The sequence below is a fragment of the Somniosus microcephalus genome, chromosome 15 (assembly GCF_052327205.1).
Source record: "Somniosus microcephalus isolate GS21.2 chromosome 15, FLI_Smic_1.0, whole genome shotgun sequence".
NCBI classification, from domain to species: Eukaryota; Metazoa; Chordata; class Chondrichthyes; order Squaliformes; family Somniosidae; genus Somniosus; species Somniosus microcephalus.
The window spans coordinates 51,229,045-51,252,010 of NC_141001.1; positions in this window are offsets into that span (position 1 = coordinate 51,229,045).

Sequence of the window (22,966 nt, forward strand, 5' to 3'; positions counted from 1 at the left end):
CTAACAGATAGGCATGTACAGTATGTTTATGTCTATCTCACACTGACAACAAAGGAAGTGTGACTATATGCAGAATAACATTGTGCTCTGGCAATGAATGAGTTTGTGTCTACAATAAGATCCTGCTTGGCATGATGGATGGGTCAGTGTCAACATGTCACGTCCTGCTATGAGCAACAGATAGGTCTCTGTCCAAATTAATTGTGTCACCCCAGAAAGGGGTAAATCTATGTCTGCACTAAATATTCTGCTCTATATTTGTGTGCACTCTACATTTATTACTATTGGCTAGGGATGAATCTCTGCCCACACTCCAAGTACTGCTTCTGGCAATGGATGGACTTAGATCCACAATAAATGCACTACCCCAGATAATGGATAGATCAATGTCCAGGATACATATAATGGTAGATTTTCCTATTGGTTACACCCAAGTAACAAGTGTAAAATGGACATAACTGATCAGTTAAGTGAACAGAAATTTCTACCCATTTAGCACCCCATCCAACTCTCCATTTGATCATTATACTGGCAACAGAAGCAGCAATCTTTGTAGTTAATTATATAAAAATTATGCCACAATTACATTATTTGTCTGCATAGTTTCCAGGACTTTAGGCCGAGATAGTGTTCAGTCAGCTACCTCCCACCCTCATATAAAATGGCTGCTATGGTGTACTGTTTATGGAAGTGCATTTAAAGAGTCATATTGTAATATTTGTAGCAGAACTGAGATTATTTATGAACCTTACATTTGTTGTTTCTTTCTTGTATCCACTAGTTGGTCAGGAAGATTTGTGCCCAGTGTTCTGGTACAGTAATAACATTTCTTTTGGTACATCTACATTTTTAGGGAATCCCCTTTACTCTCTCTTTTTGGAGAAAGAAAAGGACCAGCAATGAAAGTTAGACTGTGCCAGAAGCAGACTGCAGCCACCTGCCAGCGCCCTGTGACTCACACTTATAGGCAAAGGTACGCCTACCTGGCAGTGGCCTGCAGAGCTGACTACAAAGGCTCTGAATAAGCAGACACAGATTCAAAGCTGCGCCATCTGTTGCTAGGGTACCTGCAGCTATCAGGCACCATAGTGCTGACCTTGCCAGTGGCTATTATGCTCAGCTGCATCCTCAAGGCCTTTTCCTTCACTTGCTTTCAGGTATGCTACAATGCTGTCCAATGGGGAGGAGTTTCCTGTTGTGGCAAGCAGGGCCACCCACTTCTGTCCACACCATCTCCACTTTAGCAGCCATTAAACAAGGGGCTGGAATGCTGTGCTGCTACATCTTTTGGCCACAGGCTCGTCTTCCTGCCTCTACATTTATTGTGCCAGCCATTGGGTATTGCCAGGTATGTTTGATCCTCAAACAATATTTGTGAAACTTGAAATATACATGTGCAAGGGCTGCCAATATTTTTAGCCTTCAGTGGTTTAATCACTTTGAAATTTACCCATGGCGCCTCAAAAGGCTGCTTGCAAAAAATTACTTGCCCTCCTTGGGTGAGCTCCTAACTCCAAGCTCAATACAGGTTGAGAGTTCACTACCACTATGCAAATGAAGCTGGTCCTGCAAAATCAGCAGTGCCGGACACTACAGTTGTACTAATAATGCACCACTTGAATAACACCTGATTGGAAGGACAATTTGAAAATCTACCCTATATTATCTTGTTTAGGCAACAGGCTTGCTCATTTACTGTTTGCAATTACCTTCCTTATCTTTATGTGGTTACGTACTCTTAAGTTTATTACAATGTTCTCTAAAAACTTCTTACTCACCAAAACCTTTTATTTTAACTTTAACCAGTGGAAATAAATCCTAAAAACAAATGAAGTGCACCTTTAAGTACAGATGAGCCATTGGTTAGTGAGTCAGGTGAGCAAGAGCTTTACTCTTCTAAACAAAGAAATGAAGGAGGACTGGAGATGGGAAGATACACATACCGATACTTGAAAACAGCAGACTAACTTTGTTTTTAAAGGCTGGAACATCAATTTATCTCTGGACTAGTTGGTGACTGACATTCAGTAATAGTTCCAAATAGTTCCACTTTTATACAGTCTGGTGTTGATTAAAAGATAATCTGATAACCTCTTATCTCAGTCATTCAATATTTACAGTGAAACCTGTACAAACGGACACTCGCAAAAAGAGGACACCTGCCAAAGACAGACACTTGCTGACAGTCCCAAATAACAATGGGCCGTATTCTCTGATCGGAGGCTTCCTGCGTGCAGAGGCCTCTGATCTGGAAAATATCTACGCCCTTACATGAGGGCTCCCGAGGTCCGGCCATTTCCACTCCTGGGCCTCTCCAACTCGAAACATGCAGGGCCCACGTATCCCAGAGGTGCATGCGGTTCGCAAGCGTCCCTGGGATCACGTGGGCCATGGGGAGCCAATCAAAGAAGGGAATCTCCATTCATACACTTGACAGATAGACCTGTCAAATATATGAATGGAGATCACCCCAAAAACACTGTAAAACATTAAATAAATTTTTTTTAATCACATTTTTAAATTAGTTGAAATTATAATAAATTAAACATTTTAAACAAAAATTTTATTTTTTGAAAAAAATAATTAAAGTTTTTTATGGGGCTAAAAATAATCTTTTTTTAAAAAGTATTTTTAAATGATAAATAAGTGAAACTTTTTTAAAAACTTTTTTTCAAATCTTATGCTGGTAAAAGCAGGCCTTACGCATTTACCAGGCGTAATATTTCTAAGGGTTTTCTGCGGGCGGAGGTTCTCCAGAAAGCAAAACTCTCTACCCGCAGAGGCCTTTCTCCAGGGCAGGCGTCCGATCTGTCAAGAGCATTCTTGACAGATCGGAAATGCCGGTTTTTAGTGCATGCGCCTGGCAAGCCTGAAACCGGCATTTCCGATGTCCCTACGGGTGTGTACACAACCCATACACACCCGTAGGGATCGGAATATACGGCTCATTGTAATAGATACACGCAGCACCTTGAAACCAGGGACACTCACAAATTACAAACTATGGACAGCCTTCAATGAACCAAGTCCATTTACAACTTAAAACACGGGACATGCAGATCAGCGCGAGGTGGCAGTGGGTGAAAGAAATGGCTTCTATGGAATGGGGAGCTCTTTACCCAGCATCCGTAGCAGCAGAGAAACCACCCTATCTCTGAGATTGAATGCTTGCACGGCTCTGAGCGGTTTCTCTGTCGCTATGGATGCTGGGTAAAGAACTCCCCATTCAACAAAAACTGGGAACTGCATTGGGCAACACCACATCTCACTCCACCAGTACGTCAGGTACTGATGAGTTACTAAATGCCACCTACCCACTCCCCAGCACTTCAAACATTAGGAACTACAGCACACAGAAGGAGGGGCTCCCGGGCAGGAGTCTGCAGGACATTAATCCTCCCAATTTGGCTGCGATCGCCTAGGCACCCCGGCCTTACAGCACCTGCCTCGCCCTGTGCAGGCTGCCAACATAGCAGATCCCAGGATCACAAATTCGCTCCCTCAATGGAAAAGGACCCCCAGGGTGGCAATGAACTGGAAACCCCAATGAACAGAAAATGAACTGAAATCAGATCCCACTGGCAGGGCTCCAGAATTAGGCACGATCCCAGGTGAGGGTAAAAAAAAGGAAGGAACGCTGTGCAGGAGATACAACCAATCCCGGGATATTTGACACATCCAGCTTATTATACGATGCCCATTCTGAAAATAAGGACACCTGCAAAAAAAGGACACCTGATGCCAGCCCCTTAGGTGTCCCTAATTTACAGGTTTCACTGTATGTATAATATTATATATACAATAATAGATTATATAAATGAAGGGGACAGCTAGTACACAAATATATCGATGCACTGCACTAATACATAAGGACAGAATGCTAAGAGATGTGTTTGCAGATGCATCACGCCATAGAGAACGTTCCTAGGCTAAGTGAGTATAATCGTTGGGGGAGGGTTGAGAGGTGAAGTAAATGTGCTGCTCCACAGAAAGTGAAGTAAAGTCAGAGGCAAGAAGACAAGTCAACCTGGGTCATACTTGCTCACATCTTAGCAGCAAGAAGGGAATTGACAGAAGTCTGTCAACAGGTCAGCTGTAAACCTCTTGATTGGGGAATGGGTAAAATAAAGTGGAATGGTTACTAACACAAGCTGCCTTTAAAAATCTGATTACTAGATTGTTGCTGGAACTGGTAACCTGCATCAGAAAGGTTAGGGTTTTACTGAATAAAGAACCTGATTAAAAGACAGGGTCATATCCGGCATGTATCAAAGGTTAAAAATGGCACTATTTGTTCACGCGGTTCATTTGCTTCAAAAGCATATTCATCGGACCAAAGATGGCTCTTACGCATTAGGAAAGCACACAAAACATCATTAATGGTTTCATTCACAATAAATCTTCAAAAGTCCAAAATAAATATATTCAATGGGTTGGGCAACGATGAGAAGTACAAGTGACTATTGATTGAGTACTCTGAAGCATCATAACTATTTTGACCAAAGGTTGGGTTCTGTCATTCACCTTGTATAATTATGAACACTTCTATTGGATCACCAATCTCCGCACCCTCCCCCACCCGCCCGCCCCCGCCACCACCACCACTTACTATTCTCTGTTTCAGTGAACATAGTCAAGATTTATTGTTTTCATCATAAATATAATCATGTTCAAAGAAGAGCAGAGCGTTCTTCTGGCCAGCATTACACTCTTAACCAATACCAGCACAAAACAGGTCACTGGTCATAATAGCAGTGAATAACTCCAAAAGATTTGTAATGCTTTGGGACATTTCAATGATGTTCTAAGGTGCTGAATGGCCCAGAAATTGGTGTCGGGGGCTTCCCGTGGGTGCAAGCCCCCGACCTACACTTACCTAGCGCACCGACAGTTGAAGCCTGGCCCTGCGTGGATTTCCTGTCAGTGGCCCGGTTCAGCTCCCGGCGCGCTGTGCTTGCGTGATCCAGCGGCATAGTTAGTTCGATGAGCTGGCTGGGATCACATGAGCACTGGGCAACCAATCGGAGGTTGCAAAAGTTCATTCATGAGTTTGAGAGTAAGAACTGTCAAACTCATGAAAACTCCGGGCGCCCAAAACAGTACTTAAACATCAAATAAAAGTTAAAAAAACATCCCACTAATTAAATGAACTGTTAATAACTGTAAAAAACTAATTTAAACAATTATTCAAATTTTTGAAAAAAATAATTTTTTTTTAAATCGGGTCTAAAAATACACTTACCTTTAAAAATAATAAACCTGTGGAAAAAAATTTCTAACTTTAATTAATAGACCACTTACCTTTTAAAACTAAATACTTACGTCTGCTTTTTTCTCGCGTAAAAACTGGAGGCCTTATCGCACGGGCAACCCTGTTAAAAAAAAAAAGGAATTTCAGCGCGCACACGCAGACTCCTGCGCGCACGCGTTCCACCTCTGAACCCCTTGGTTCAGAGGAAAGGAAATGCCGGTTTTCCGCGCATGCGCTGTGCATGCTGAAAACCAGCACTTCCATCGGGCCCACGCGTGAGTACACGGTGCTTACTCACGTGTTGGGACCCGAATTACTGGGCCAATACTTTTCATATTCCACAAAATAGCCCCTTTACATGTTCGGTGAATGACAGAATGCAACCTTTGGTCAAAATAGTTACAATGCTTCAGAGTACTCAACCAATAGTCACTGACTTCTCATTGTTGCCCAACCCATTTAATATATTTATTTTGGACTTTTGCAGATTTATTTTGAATGAAACACCATTAATGAATGATATTTTGTGTGCTTTTCTAATGCGTAAGAGCTATCTTTGGTCCGATGAAGATGCTTTTGAAGCAAATGAACCGTGTGAGCAAATAGTACCATTTTTAACCTTTGATACATGCCAGATATGACCCTGTCTTTTAATCAGGTTCTTTACTCAGTAAAACCCTACCCTTTCTGACGCAGATTACCAGTTCCAGCAACAATCTAGTAATCAGATTTTTAAAGGCAGCCTGTGTTAGTAACCATTCCACTTTGTTTTACCCATTCCCCAACCCTGTCTTTTATTCAGGTTCTTTACTCAGTAAAAAGGATAAATAATGAAAGATTATTTCCACTGGTTGATGAATCAGTAACAAGGTGGCATCAATTTAGGATTAATACTAGAGGCAAAAGTGGTAGATTAGAAAAATCCTTTGCAGTGTATTAGAAGATGGAACGCATTATTATGGGCAGCCATCCCAACATTTAAGATGAAAAGAAAGAGACAGAATTACAGAAAGAGACAGAAAATTGTATTTATATAGTGCCTTTCATGACCTCAGGACATCCCAAAGTGCTATACACGCAATAAAGTATTTTTGAAGTGTAGTCAATGTTGTAATAAAGGGAACGCAGTAGTCAATTTGCACACAGCAAGGTACCACAAACAGCAATAAGATAATGACCAGATCACCTGCTTTAGTGATGTTGGTTGCAAGGATAAACGTTGGCCAGGACATCAGGGATAACTCTCCTGCTCTTCTTCAAAATAGTCCTATGGGATCTTTTACCTCCACCTGATAGGGCAGACAGGGCTTCAGATTAACATCTCATCTGTCTCTGCCTCAGTACTACACTGGAGCGTAAGCCTTGATTTTGTGCTCAAGTCTCTGGAGTAGGACTTGAACCTGCAACTTTCTGACTCAAAGGCAAGAGTGCTACCAACTGAGCTAAGGCTGACATGGAATCAGATGAACACTAAAAAGATAATAATATTATAGGTTAGGAGGAAAAAGGGAGAAATTGGAGTTAAGAGTAGCTAGTTCTGATGTAGAGATAGCATGAGTAAAATGGGCCAAATGGCACATAGGAACAAAAGAAGAAGTCAGTCATTGGGGCTGCTTGACCATTTTGTTAACCATGCTAGCTTTATCTTTTTAATCCCAAGTAAGTATAGCTCTCCCTTTCAAAAATATCACTTGAATTTGCATCTGTGACCTTCTCACAACCCATGATATGAAGGAGACTTTTCCTGGATTCCCTTTTAATCAGCTAAACATGAATTCTAAGATTGTGTCCCCTTGTCCTGAATTCCACTAATAGAGGGAAAAGACAGCCCCCATCGACACTGTCAATTCCATTAATTGTTTTAAACATTTAAATCATATCGCCCCTCAACTCTTCATCTTTAGAAAATATAACCCAAGTTTATCCACCAAACACCTGCCAGTATATGTAAATTGGCGTAACCCAGGGACTTTAGCTGGGCCCCCAGCACAGCCTCCCAGGAATTTCAAGGCCTGTATGCCAGCAGATCTTTTGATAGTAATGGTATGTCAGAACTCAGCCAGAGCCTGTCTTCACTTGTGTAGCAGTTGGCGCAGACTCCATGGATTTTTTTAGATTATGAACTGGACAGGCTGTTTGGGGGGGGGGGAAGCAGTCGAAATCCACTCAAGCTGAAGATGGCTGACGTAACCAGGTTGCATTCGTATGGTAACGAACTGTCCTTGGGAACAATGGCCCAAGAGGCCCACTCCCAAGTCATGAATAACGATGCTGGCAACGCGTTGTTGCTGGAGAAGATGAGCTTGTTAAGTTAATCAGCTGGGAGATCAAAACAAGATCTAAACTGCAGTGTATGTACTTTGCAGAAGGAACTATATTCTGCAGCCCCTGTATACTGCAGTACCAGTAGTGACCACCCCTGTATATAAGCCTGTGTAGTAACATTTGCATAGTAGTTCCAGGTTGCCTCCATTCAGTAAAGACCTGTTATAACCAACTCCTGCAGTCCGTGTCTCAATTATACACGGACATAATACTGGCGACGAGCAGATACGAACTTACCTACAGTCTGCACCACCTCATGGGGATCCATCCCTGAATCGAAGTTATCAGAGGTCGAGGCCAGAAGGAAGAAAGAAACAGAAGAAACGGGCGTCGACCGTGGACATCCGCCTCTGAGTCAGCGGAGTTGAAGAATTGCAGGAGAGGCTGTCGAGAGCGGGGCTTGGTTATCCTGTCGATGGTGCTTCAGCTAATCGGGCTGGTGGCAGGTAGTACACTGATCCTTCCTGGGCTGCGGCGGTCTAGAGCTCGAGCGGGTGAATTTGCAACGGGGCCGAGCAGTGTTGTCGGGAAGAGGAGAGAGAGAGAGAGGGTGGAGCACACAGGGCGCGGCCGGTGCTACGAAGCCGGGCAGCGCACAGACCCGAGAAAAGGGAGGCAAGAGTCTGCAGGGTTGTTCCGACGACGGGGAAATAATAAAAATTAAACGCACAGAAAGCCGCGAGGAGCTGCAGTTTGCCACGGGAACCGCGGAGAGTGGCGTTAGCAGCAGCGCGGGGGGAAGTGCGCAAAGACCATAGGGCGTTGCCATCGAGGCATAAAACGCCAGCAACAGCGGAGAAGACAGAAAGCGCGGGAGGCGCCATCTTAATCCAACGGGGAAGAAGGCAAAGCGCGGGAGGCGCCATTTTGTTAAATCGGGGAGGAAGACAAAGCACAGGAGGCGCCATCTTAGATTTCCAAGATGCCGAAGACTGGCAATATCACTGCCTTCGATAATGCAATAGAAGACTGGACCACGTATGTGGAAAGAGTCGAGGTATATTGCGAGGCAAACGAAGTAGCCGATGAGAAAAAGGCATCGGTACTGCTAAACTTAATGGGCGCAAGAACGTACGGCCTATTGCGAGACCTGATTGCTCCAGCCAAACCGAAGGCGAAGAGTTTTAACAAAATTGTTGCTATCCTACAGGAACACCTAAATCCTACACCGCTGCTGATAGCGGAAAGATTTAAATTCCACAGGAGAAATCAGCATAAAGATGAGAGCAATGCTGATTACCTTACAGAACTACGCAAGCTATCAAAGCACTGCCAGTTCGGAGCAGGACTGGCAGATACCTTACGGGACAAATTTGTCTGTGGACTCTTGAGTGAAGGAACCCAGAAGAGGTTACTCTCAGAGAAAGAGCAGACGCTAGATAAGGCTTTCAGCGTGGCAGTATCGTACGAAGCAGCAGCAAGGGGAGCTGCAGAAATACAGCAAAAGCCACAGGAATACGGCACCCACGAAATGACACGGGAATTTGCAAAATGTTATCGCTGCTGCAGAACAAACCATGACCAGAGGGACTGCTGGTCCAAGGACAAAATATGCAGGCAATGCGGAAAGATGGGACAGATTGCACGAGTTTGCAGGTCTGGGAAGAAGACCAACAACAACAAAAAGGCTACTAAGGAACCGTACAGGAAAGTACAAAAGATGACGGACAGTAGTTCCGAAGACCAGATGAGCGATAGTGAATCCGGGAACAAGAGACTAAGCTGTCTCAAACTTCACAGCGTAATCGCAAAAGTGGATCGCCGAACCATTTGGGTCACCCTCACGATAGCAGGGTCCCAAGTCAAAATGGAATTGGATACAGGATCAGCTCTAACCGTCGTGAATCGATGAGACTACGAGCGGCTATTCTCACACATACCCTTGAAAGAGACATCCATTGTCTTGAAGACGTATACGGGGCAAAAAGTATACCCCAGAGGAAAAATAAGGGTGCCTGTCGAATACAACGGCAAGGAAAGACAGAAATTGTATCCGTACATACTGCAAGATGGTGGACCACCGTTATTGGGACGTGAATGGATCAGAAAGATAAGTTTAGACTGGCACTCCATTCAGGCACTGACGGTGGCTGGTAAAAAGGATGACGACATCAGTCCTGGACGATTGTCAACAATCTTAGCTAACGCCAAAGAGGTATTTCAACAAGAACTGGGAACTCTTAAAGGCGTAACTGCCTCGATAAAAATAGAAGAGAATGCAATTCCCAAGTTTTTCAAAGCAAGACCGGTACCATATGCAATTCGCCCAGCCGTTGAGGCAGAGCTGGAGAATCTGGAGAATGCAGGCGTGTTATCTAAGGTAGACTGGAGCGAGTGGGTGACAACCATCGTTCCTGTCATGAAGAAAACGTTAAACAATAAGTCTGAGGAGCCAAGGAAGGTTCGCATCTGTGGGGACTTCAAGGTGCTGGTGAACCCAGTCCTTCACACAGTACAATATCCTCTTCCAAGGATAGAAGATATCTTTGCCTCACCATCTGGAGGGAAGCGTTTTACAAAAATTGACCTAGCACAAGCATATTTGCAGATGGAGGTTGAAGAATCCTCTAGGAAGTATCTCACGATAAACACTCACAAAGGCCTTTACCAGTATAATCGACTGGTATTCGGAGTAGCATCAGCTCCGGCGATATGGCAAAGAGCGATGGAACAAGTCCTGCAAGGAATTCCGGGGACTCAGTGTTGCTTGGACGACATCCTAGTGACAGGTGAAGATGATAGTGAACACCTTGCCAACCTAGAGCAGGTGCTCACTAGACTACGTGAACATGGGCTACGGGCCAATCGCCCCAAGTGCGAGTTTTTAAAGAAACAGATATCGTATTGTAGCCACGTGATTGATGAAGAGTGGTTACATAAGTCCCCTGACAAAATTGAAGCGGTAGTTAAAGCTCCAGTGCCTGAAAATGTGTCACAATTGAGGTCATACCTCGGATTGGTGAATTACTACCATAAGTTTTTGCTGAATTTGTCCACAATTCTGCACCCACTGAACGCCCTACTACAAACGGGAGTAACATGGAAATGGAGCGATGAATGTAAGCGGGCCTTTCAGAAGAGTAAGGACCTAATCACTTCAAGAGAAGTATTGGCTCACTACAACCCATCACTACCGATAAGACTGGCGTGTGATGCGTCTCCCTACGGCGTTGGGGCAGTACTGTCACATAAATTCCTTGATGGTTCAGAGAGGCCGATAGCTTTTGCGTCACGCTCGTTAACTTCAGCCGAGCGTAACTATGCCCAGATTGACAGAGAGGCCCTCAGCCTGGTGTGGGGGGTGAAGAAGTTCAATTACTACCTGCACGGTCAGAAATTTACTCTACTTACTGATCATCAAACTCTTGTCTCCATTTTCAACCCTCAGAAGGGCGTCCCGATAATGACAGCACAACGGCTACAGAGGTGGTCCCTTTTCCTAGGGGCACACCAATATGACATCGAGTACAAAGGAACTAAACAGCATGGGAATGCTGATGGATTGTCGCGCCTACCGTTGCCGACGGTGGAAGAAGAACTTGCAGTGGATCCAGTGGAGATATTCCACTCGACCATAGTCGAATGTCTCCCTGTGACGAATGCAAACATAGAAAAGGAAACACGAAATGACCCGACACTCTCCTGGGTCTATGATTTAATGGTGAAGGGATGGCCAGCACATGGCGAGCCAGTGCTGCCAGCATTCTCGCCGAGAAGAGAACAGCTGTCAGTGTGCAGAGGAACCTTGATGTGTGGATCCAGAGTAGTAATTCCACCCAAATTGAAGGATAGAGTGCTCAATGAGCTTCATGAGGGTCATCTGGGAGGGGTAAAAATGAAGAACTTAGCCAGAGCGTTTGTGTGGTGGCCGGGAATCGATAGAGAAATCGAAGAGATGACCAAGAGCTGTGCAGGATGCCAGAAGGTCCAAAACGCCCCACCACAAGCCCCTCTACATCCATGGGAGTGGCCCTCATCTCCATGGCAAAGGGTGCACATTGATTTTGCTGGTCCATTTATGGACTCGATGTTTTTAATTGCGGTGGATGCACATTCAAAGTGGCCAGAGGTAATAAAAATGTCCTCAACCACCACAGAAAAAACTATCAGTCTTACGAACCATATTCGCCAGGAATGGGCTGCCTGAACAGATTTGCTCTGACAATGGACCACAGTTTGTGTCTGAAGAGTTCCGGAGGTTCTTAAAGAACAATGGTGTTAAGCATTACACATCCGCCCCATATCATCCGGCCACTAATGGATTGGCCGAGAGGTTCGTTCAAACATTCAAGAAGGCTATCAAGGCAATGCGTAATGATGATATACCCCTACAGCACAAGGTGGATAACTTCTTAATAACAACAGAAAATGCTGGAAAAACTCAGCAAGTCAGGCAACATCGGTCAAACCCGAAACGTCAACTCAAATTTCTCTCCACGGATGTTGCCTGACTTGCTGAGTTTTTCCAGCATTTTCTGTTGTTATTTCGGATTTCCAACATCTGCAGTATTTTGCTATCGTACGTGGATAACTTCTTGTTTGCCTACCGGAATGCGACACATGCGGTTACCAACCAAACTCCAGCCATGATGTTCTTCAATCGAAGACTACGATGCCGCTTGGATTTGGTTAAGCCAAACATCAGAAGAGATGTGGAGAACAGGCAGTTTCAGAATATGAATGAAAGGCCGACCAGGAGTTTTAAGATAGGTCAACCAGTTTTGGCCCGGGACTACCGCACAGAGAAATGGCTGCCAGGAACGATCTGTACACGGCAAGGACCTCTAATGTATACCGTGGACATTGGAGAGAGCATTGTAAGACGCCATGCTGACCAGATTCTAGAGTCACTGGGAAATGTCAACTCCACACCACGATCTGATACACCTGGCGATGAAACCGAAGTACCAATTGCATCTACCTCCGAATCGGTGATATTGGAAGCAGGCGAACCAAACAACGACGTTGATCCCGACTCAACGTTGCCAGAAGAACCTGATACCCCAAAGAGGCGTTATCCAGACAGAATCAGGAAGCCTCCTCAAAGACTGAACTTATAATTGCTTAACTTCAACTAATGTATCTAGCAACTGTAATTGTAAATATGTTATTTCATTGTTAATTGAATGTTATGTACTGTTTAGCTAAAAGGAGAGGAATTGTAGTGTATGTACTTTGCAGAAGGAACTATATTCTGCAGCCCCTGTACACTGCAGTACCAGTAGTGACCACCCCTGTATATAAGCCTGTGTAGTAACATTTGCATAGTAGTTCCAGGTTGCCTCCATTCAGTAAAGACTTGTTATAACCAACTCCTGCAGTCCGTGTCTCAATTATACACGGACATAATATAAACCATCCAAACCTAGGAAGGAAGCCTGGAAACCATTTCCCTGAGGCCATGTGTCCATTAAAACCACAGACAGTGGTCTGTGTATTGGAGGGGTATATCAGAGAGCAGTTTGGATAGCTCTTTCTCTCTCCTGCCCTCCAAACAACAGAACGTCAAGAGGAGCTGAGCCTTGCTCTTCCAACCGAGACGGACTTCAACTCAGACTGGGATTCGCATGCCGCAAGGCCGGTACGGAACCAAGTAGCCAAGACGGACGGGAGGAAGCTACAAGCAAGATCAAGGGCAATGCAGGTGTGCATTGCCAAGCCTACACACCCACAAAATCACTTAGCTGTGTGAAGGGGTGCCTTATGTTCCTACCAAACCAGAGGGGGTTTAGCATTGGAAGGGTCCTGTGATAGTTTAGTTCATGGGAGGGTGTTTTTAGGCCGTGGTAAGTCAGCACGACAGGGGCTTGTTGGACAAATCATGGTTGTACTGTTTTAAACTGTACTGTTGTGTTCACACCGCTTGTACTGTATGCGAGTGGAGTGGTTTTGTCAACCTTAATAAACACTGTAAGGGTGAGCCCGAAAAGGTTGTCCGTGTTCAAATTTGTCCTCAGTAATCCCTATCGTCCAGAACTTGTAGTAAGGGGGTTTGTGTGCTCGCTATGGGCAGGGCGAAACCACTTACAATAATTGGTGTATGCGGCAGGGCCCATAGGAAATTGGCCACCACAAAAACCGGTTACAGAATTGGTGACCGCGGCAGGACGATAGATTGTGGATTAGATATGGACAGTTTGGAGGGCAAGAGATCCGGAATGGAGGACAGAATTTCCTCCTACTTGTTTAAAAAGGTTAACGTATCCCAACAATGGGTGCTGGAGATGTTGCGCTCTGAGAGTCCCCAGGGTAGGGCCGCAGAGTGGGCAGGGAGCAAGGAGCACAGGAAGTCCAAAGAGAAGGCAATTTGGCTCCTGTGCTTCCAAAAGCAAGTTCAACTGCTCCGGGAGCAGGTTGAAAATCTCAAAAATGAGCTGAAGGAGTCTGAAGACAAGTCAGACACAAGGGGGATAGTCGGGAGTAGACTAGTGGAGGAGTTGCGCGAGGAAAGACAGGAAAGATGCGTGCAGGAAGAGACCTCCCGTAATATGGGGGAATACCTGCAGTGCCAGGTTACGGAGGCCAGGTTAAATGAGCAGGCCTTACGGGAGGAGAACGCAAGATTAACAATGAGAGCTGACGGTTTGGAGGGTCAGCTAAGGAACATTAAAATAGCTCATAAGGTAGCTAGAAGTAGGGGCTATGAAGACACTGATCACGGTCCCTGTGAAGAAAAGATTAAAAAATTGACCCAAGCCTTGTCTGGGGCCAGAGGCATGGTCTGTTTAATGGTACCAGGAGAAACCCGGGTGGAGTGGGACGAGGAGGGTCAGGAAGCAAAGGATAAGGTTCAGGACAGGGAAGTTCCACCGGCGCCGGAAGCACCACCGAGCCCAATGTATCCTCTGCGGCAGCAAAAGTACGGTCCACCAACACCAAACGGTGACCAGGGCCAGCTGCAGAGCGATTATATGGTCCCATTCACCACCCTGCAGTTGCAAGCCATGGTAGCAGAGTTGTCCAAACTAAAGCAGGACGGGGACCCCTCAGTTCGCTTTATGGAGGTTGAGCAGGTAGGGGGGGATCAACGGGTGTAGCGAGGGCGAGACCCACAGGCTGATGCTGCTCTCCTTTGACGGGGAACTGTATCAGAGCCTGTCCGCAACCACAAAAGTGGGGCGAGGCACCACAGAGGGGTTGAAAGAGTAGATCCTGAGAGCCATGGGGCACACCCAGGGTAGTCCGTTCTCACAAGTGGAACGGACTCTACAATTGGCCAGCGAGGCACCAGCTGCATTTGTGGACAGGCTACGCAAAGGCAACTGGAGGTGTGTCAGACCGCGCGTAACTGATAAGGGGCTCCAGAAATCACTGGCTTAGGACCCTGGTAGCAAACAGCCTGCCACGGATTAAAGCCAGGGCAGAAATATGGTTTGACTCCGAGTACCTCGTGAACACGGAGGCAGGCGTGCTCCGGAAATTGGGCTTAGCTTTTAAGGTCAGTTCCGGGGAGGAGGTCAAACACAAGGGGAGGGTACATGAGATGAAGGCCAGTAAGGGGGATAGGAAGGAATGGCATCAGGAAGGGGGAAAAACAGATGAGTCTAAGACCTGTTTCAAGTGTGGGAAGACGGGACACTGGAGGCGGGTTTGCCCGGCCCAAAATGGGGGGGGGGGTCACGCTGAGGGGGTCCTCCCGTGTGAAAACCCCAGGTCACCAAGGCGAAGGAGACGACCAATGAACCATTTGATGTTCTGGTGGCTGCCCTCACAGTGCTGGGGAAGGACAAAGGAAGGCTAGACACTGCCGTGAGTAGCATAACGCCGACCGCACCCACATGTCCGCCTTCCTCCTGACTAGAATGCGTCCAGCCTGAGTACCTGGGTCCGCTCACATATGATGCGTGGGACAGGCCCTGTGTTAAGATGGGGGTGGAGACGGTGCAGGGGAGATATTTGGTGGACACCGGAGCTTCCAGCACGGTGGTCCATTCGGAAGACCCGACCAATCCACCCTGGTCTAACAAGGTCCCATTTAGCCTAATGGGATTCACAGGGAACGAGCAGGCGGGGGCAATGTCCTGAGAATAGAGCTAGAGTCTCTCCGCAACACGTGGAAGTGCGTGCTAATGAAATGGGAGCAACCAGGGTGGGGAGTCCTCGGGGCTGATTTCATGTTAGCCAACCGGGTCATAGTGGACCTGAGGAATCACTGCCTGTGGGGGGGCAGTGGTCTCGGACAAGACAGAGGAGGTGATAGTGATCCCCAGAGATAAGGGAAGAGGGGGCAGTGTATATACCATGTAACTCAAAGGGAGTCACAACCTGGAACAGTTGGTTAGCAGCGCCCCAGCCCAGTAACAGGTGAATGTACAGGACAAGCTTGCCGCATTCGCCACCCGTAAACATGATTGTGGCAGGGTGACCGGGGTAGAGGTCCGGGTGCAAGGGGACCCCATGTCATGGCCACAAAAGCAGTTTAGTTTCCCCCGGGAGGCGAAGCCGACTTGGAGACGGCACCGGGACCCCTGGTAAAACAGGGGGTGTTGAGACTAATAGCCACCCACGTGAACTCACCACTCTGGCCGGTGAAGAAACCCGACCAGTCATGGAGAGCCACCGTGAGCTATCAGGTCCTCAATTAGAACGTCCCAGTTTGCGCGCCCACAGTCGCAGCTGTCGCCGATCTGATAGGGAGCATTCCAGCAACCGCAACCACATTCACGGTGCTGGATATCGCCAACGGGTTTTGGTCGATTCCCCTCAGACGGGAAGGCCAATACAAGTTTGCATTCACTTTTAAAGGGCAGCAGTATACATGGACATGCCTTCCCCATGCGTCCACAACAGCCCCTCCATATTCCACCAATGCATGGCGGACGCATTAAAAGGCTCCAGCCGACCCCACCAGTTAATCCAGTACGTGGACGACCTGCTTTTGTTCTCCACAGCGGGGAGAACCACGGGCCACTGCTGGATGAGCTGCTAAAGCTGTTGCAGGAGGCAGGGTTCAAGGTCAACCCCAAGAAAGCTTAGATCGGCCAGGAGGAAGTCAAATTCCTCGGGCTGACCATAAGGGCTGGTGAAAGGGCCATAGACGAGGCTAGGAGGAAGGCAGTACAGGAGCTACCAGTCCCCAAGAATGTGACCGGGGTAAGGTCTTTTCTGGGACTCACAGGGTACTGCCGGGACATCATAGAGGGTTACGCAGCCAAGGCAGCCCCTCTGCTTCGGCTCCTCCACAAGGGAGTCGAGTGGGAGTGGGATCAGAACTGCCTGGAAGAGTTCACTCGCCTCAAAGGGGATTTGCAGACGGCACCCGCATTGGGAGCCATTAACGGTGGGGAAGAATTCTACTTAGAGGTAGCAGCTAGCGGGGATAACTTGAGCGCGGTGTTCCCCCAGGAGCGACACGGCAAGCTACAGCCCGTGGTATACTCAGCTAGGGTTCTCACTGAGGTAGAACGGGGATATTCCAACTGCGAGAGGCACCTCCTAGCCACGCATTGGGCCGTAAAACACTCTCAGCTTTTTACGGGTTCATCCCCAATAGTTCTCTTGACCCACCACACACCCACTCAGATGCTGTTGGATGGGAGAATCAAAGATGGGACAGTGAGCAGTGCCTGCATTGCTCACTGGACATTACAGCTCTCACAGTTGAACTTGAGAGTGCAGGGGTTGACTGAGCCAAAGCTAGCAGCCAACATGATTTACCCAGGGACGGCCCACACGTGTACGGTAGAAGGGGTGTGGGATGTAGTTGAAGGATTCCGGGCCGGGATACACCCGACGGGCCGGGACATCTATATAGACGGGTCCAGTTCGGTCGTGAAGGGGGAGTGTCTCACCGGGTGCGGAATCTATGACCCTACAGCTAAAATAGCGAAGGCCATTAAACTCCCCAACACCCTGAGCACTCAGCACGCCGAACTGGCGGCGGTGGCATACGTGGTCACCCACCCCGACGAGTTCTCCACCCCCTACACCATTTGCTCAGATTCTATGTGCACGTGCAACTCATGCACGGAATACTTGGCAATCTGGGCCAGGCGCGAATTCAAGTCTGCAGATGGGAAGCCCCTAGCGACAGTACCGCTGCTAGGTAAAATTTTGGAGGCCACAGGCAACTGGGGAGATCACTATATTCACAAAGTTAAAGCCCATTCAAAGACAGAGCCCAAGTGGGAGGGCAACCAAAAGGCAGACGAGTTGGCCAAACAGGGGGCCAGGGAAGGAGTATTCTGGGATCCATACAAAGCAGTTCCGGCAGCAGCAATCCGGGATAAGGGAGGCACACAGTGGGTAGCTTTGGCCCTGGACTTAAAGCAGGTTCAAGCCCAGGATCCCGTCCTTAAGGCTGTCGTGGTAAAGAGACAGAATGGGGAGTCCACAGAAGGTCCATTTGGGGCAGCGGACATTAGTATCAAAGAGGGGATGCTTTTCAAAGGGGATCGGTGGGTAGTCTCAGCGCAGCACCGAGAGGAATTCCTCCAGTTGGCCCATGGGAGCCCGGGAGCGGGACACCCAGGGCCGGAAACTACCTGGCAAAGGGTAGAGGAGGCAGGGTGGTGGCCCCAACTCAGGGAGGATGTCCGAGTTTTCTGTGCGCACTGTTTGGTGTGCGCAGCCAATAACCCCAATCCGCAGCACAGGAAAGCCCCCATAGGACACACCAGGAGGGTAGCGAGGCCGTGGGGGTTCCTGCAGGTCAATTTCATCGGACCACTGCCCACCACTAAAGCAGGCAACAAGTACTGTTTTGTCCTGGTGGACGTATTTTCCAAGTGGGTAGAAGCCTTCCCCTGTCGAGCAGCCACGGCACTAGCAACAGCTAGAATCCTGGTGAGGGAAATGTTCTCCCGGTGGGGGCTGCCACAGGTTGTGGAGTCCGACCAAGGGATCCATTACACGGGGCAGGTGATGCAGGCCACCTTAAAACTCTTGGGAATACAAGGGAAGTGGCATGTGGCTCACAACCCCCAGTCATCGGGGATTGTGGAGCGCATGAACCGGACACTGAAAGAAAGACTGAGGAAGGAGATAGGCCTGTTCCCGCAGAGCTGGGACGAGGTCTTGGCTCTAGTCTTAATGGGTGTCCGGGCCAGCCCCTCCAGAAGCACAGGGTACTCCACACACGAGCTGATGACCGGGAGGATTATGCGCACCCCAACCCATGTGTTGGCGCCGGTCCTCACCGAAGCACAGGTCAGGGAGGTAAACCGAGACAGGTTTGTCCAGAATCTGTACGAGACATTGAAATGGATTCACTGGCAAGCAGCCAGTAACCTGGGGAGCCAGCATCAGAAAAATCGGCTGCTGATAGAACCCCAGAGAACCCACGAGTGGGAGGTGGGAGACCAGGTAATGGTCCGTAATTACGCCCGAGTAGGTGCGTTCGAGCCACTGTACATGGGGCCTTATAATATTGTGGATCAAACAAGCCCCATGGCATATGCAGTAAAACTCCCGAAATGCACGAATTGGTTTCATGTAAACCAGTGCAAGTTGTTTAACCCCGAGGAGGGGAAAGCAAAGGTCAAGAGGCACCAGGGCACAGTCATGAGCCTGGTGGACGCGGGTCTTCCTCCCATGGTGTGGGACGATGATGACCCAGAGGACGGGGCGGTAAGGAGGAGCAGTCGGGTCCCACGACCTAGGGTGCCGTGGATGCCTCCCTACTCACCGACCGCGAGCTGCAAGAGGCCCCGATGGGAGAGGTCTTAAATAGGGCGCTCGTTAATGCGGCAGGGAACACTGTAAATATTTTGTAAATAACCAAAACCAGATCCGTGGAGGAAAACCCTCTCACAGAGTGGAACTGTTCAGCTTTTGTTTTGGCAGGGAACCAAAGGAGATCGGAGGAACAAGGGGATATGGCCAACAAATTTATCGTACTTCTATTCCTAATGATGATCGGGATTGGCAGCATGGAAAGTGGAGACACCGAGGTGTCCTTCCTCTACGGCTGCACAGGAGGGAACGGGCCTACCGTGACACAGGCGGGTACGACAGGGGGGTAGGACAGGGGACACGGACGGAATGGCCACTTACTTCCACGAGGGAAGGTGGCCAGGGTGGCTGGGAGCGAACTCGACTCGGTACTCCGGCAGCGAGGGTTTCACGTATGGAGAAGCTTCCATACCGTGTCCCAAACTGCAGGTCACAGCCACACGGGTTAGGGTGACCGAGGGGAAACGCATCTGTCTAAGATGTGAGGGACACATTCCCTTGGGACGGTGGTGGTGGTTAAGGAAGTCGGGCCAGGCCAAGGGTAACAGATCCACGGACTGGGAGAAACTGGGGGACGATACGTACCGACAGATTACGGGGGAGAAGGCGGGGGGGGGAGTAGAAATCTGCTGGAACAAATAGTGGAAAGAGGAACAGGGAATTTATATGTGTATGTGGGGGTCGGAATGGGTCTGCCCGGCGGGTGTGTCGATGGCAGGATTCCGGGGCGGGGATCGGATGGGATCAGAGTGGGGACTCCTGCGTGATCCCAGACACTCCCAACACAGTAAATTCCACAGAACTGGTAGCACATGAGAGGAAGCCTCTGCCCACAGCCCCACCGGTACAGAAAACACAGATTAGTTGCCCCGCCACCACACCGGGACCAAGGAATGGGTTAGTGTTAGTCCCGACTGGCAAGATCTTGTACCAAGACGTTCACTACGAAGTCGTGTCCGTCATTCTAAATTTAACCCGGGTACAGCTGCCCCGGTGGTGTCCGGTAGAAACTGAAAAATTATATGAGGCCCTGTTGAAGGAAATGTTCCGACAATTTTATGAATTAAGTTACGGGGACGTGAATCGGGAAAGTCTGTACGATTTAACGATAAACCATCGCGTTGGTTCGGGGAGGTATTTACGGTGGTATTTAATGATGCAGCTACAGCCTTCAGCACGGGCACGTCCATTATCAACAGTATAGACAATGCACAGTTGCAGATGCAGGTCAACACCTTAAGTGACCAGCTGCGAAAGATACTGGGGGATGGTAACGTGCTAGAGGGGTCGGAGTTACGGGAGGACCAGGCTATGACTATACATTTAAAGGAAGTCATAGCCGAGCTGGAGGCACATGCTCAGACAATCAATAATTTGATCAGGGAGGATCAGAATGCCTTGAAAAACGATGCGTGTGTGTTGTACGGTGCGTGGCTGCTGAACGAAGGGCGCAGTAATGTGAAGGACCTACAGCAAGGTTGCGTCCCTTCGTGGGTCAACAACCGGCACCTCACTACGCTCAGCCCGTACGAAAATTTAATGAGCCCGTACCAACTCCGACTGGCCTCAGAGGCATACCCGGTCCCAGTTGACTGTGGCCAGTCCAACCACACTGTAATGGGGATTGTGCTCTGGATGCCGGTAATGGGCGGGTCACCGGGGCCAGCACCGGTATACCGAGTAGAGAATATTGACATCCTAAGGGACGGGGTGCACGTGCGACATCATGGGGCCCCACCGTTTGTTGTAAAGTGGGAGCATGCCATGTCCGGCACTGACCTCAATGGATGCCAGAGCAGGGGTGGGCACGTGGTTTTGTGTCCCCAGCATTTGAATGTGTTTAATCGGCTGGTGTGTGGGTTTGAATCAGAGGGTGTGGAGCCCATTAATTGCACCATGTAGGTGATGGCCCAAAGCCACGTTCCACCCCAGGTAGAATATGTGGGCAGAGGGGCGTACTGCGTCACGACAAGCGTGGACCAGTACCGGGTACACAACGACACTTGGTGCCCGGTCACCAATAAGACTTTCTGCTTCAAACCCCACACAGAAGTTCAAGTGGCTCAAGAGCGCATCATTCCCATTCCAGAGCCCACCACGGTACACCTCACGGTGAACGACATGGTACAAGACCTGCAGCAATACGTACCACGGCTCGGGTATGAAATTCCTCCTCTGCCTGAACACCTCACAAAATTAATAAAGGAAGTTGAGCTCTCCCAAAAGCATTTCTATATCCTCAAGCAACGGAACAGGGAAGCGGGTAATGAGATAAAAGAACTGGTTTCTCCGCCATGGTGGGACATCGGTCTGAATATCAAGATTTCCCCCATGGATTCGTATGATTTCTCATGTGATTGTAGTAGTTCAACGTGTGTTGGTGTTTTACCTTCTCCGGTTGTTATGCAGAAAGCGAAGAAAAACACTCCGAAACCGGTGGCAAGCTTTGATTAAAGAATAGCCCGGAGTTGGCTGTCTGTTTGTATAAATACCTGTAACTGTGATGTGATTGTTGAAAAAGTGTGAGATACAGGACCCTGGGTTAAAATGTATGGTTTGGTTGGGATATACAGTGCGCCTCCCGCAGCGGAAGACGACAGAACTTTTGATGATATTTCTGTTTGGGAAAAGTTGAAATATCAAAGGGGGGCCTGTAAACAGTCGGTCCAGACTCCATGGATTTTTTTAGATTATGAACATATACCCTTATTAAAAACTGAACAGGCTGTTTGGGGGGAAGCAGTGGAAAACACTCAAGTTGAAGGTGGCTGACGTAACCAGGTTGCATTTGTATGGTGACGGACTGTCCTTGGGAACAATGGCCCGAGAGGCCCACTCCCAAGTCATGAATAACGAGGCTGGCGACTCATTGTTTCTGGAGAAGGTGAACTCATTAAGTTAATCGGCTGGGAGATCGAAACGAGATCTAAACCATCCAAACCTGGGAGGAAGCCTGGAAACCATTTCCCTGAGACCATGGATTCAATTTTAACTCAGCCGACAGGCGGGCTTTGAGGCATGTGGGGGGTTAAAATCGCAAAACCTGGGGGTCGGGACCCCCCCACCTGGTTCCCGACACCTAGCCATTTTAACCCAGGCGTGTCTGATGGTCCCGAATCAGTCCCGCCTGCAACAGGCGGGACTGGTCTTTAGGGCCCTTAAAGAGCACTAATTGGCCTTCATAATCCCATTTTAACAGGTCCTTGCCTGTTTAACCCTTTTCCCATGTAAAACACGCCTGGTGGGGATCACGCCTGTGAAACCTGGCGTGAGCACGATTGGCTTGCTGACTATCAGCTGCAGGTCAACCATTAAAGAGGAGATTTGATCAGTCATCATTTGCTGGTGGCAGGACTTTGTTGTCTCAGGCCTGGGGCAACTTTTACCAGGCTTAACCACACCTGTGGAAGGTTGGAGCCTCACACACTTCTCCAGTGTGACCTCCTGCGAAACACTTCTCGCCACCCTCACTCAGCGCTTCCTCAACTGAGGCATCTACCAGAAGCATGGGAGACCTTTTTTTCCTTTCCTTCTTGGCATTAGAGGATCTCCAGCACCAGGCGCGGCAGCAGCAGAACTAGGAACAACAGCAGCACCAGCAGGAGCGACAGGCTGCTGCTCACCCAGCTGAGGCAGCACAGGCCAGGAGGGGCCAGCGCATGGAAGCCCGTCGGCGCAGGAGATACCCCCCAAAAAAAGGGTCTACAGATACAGGGT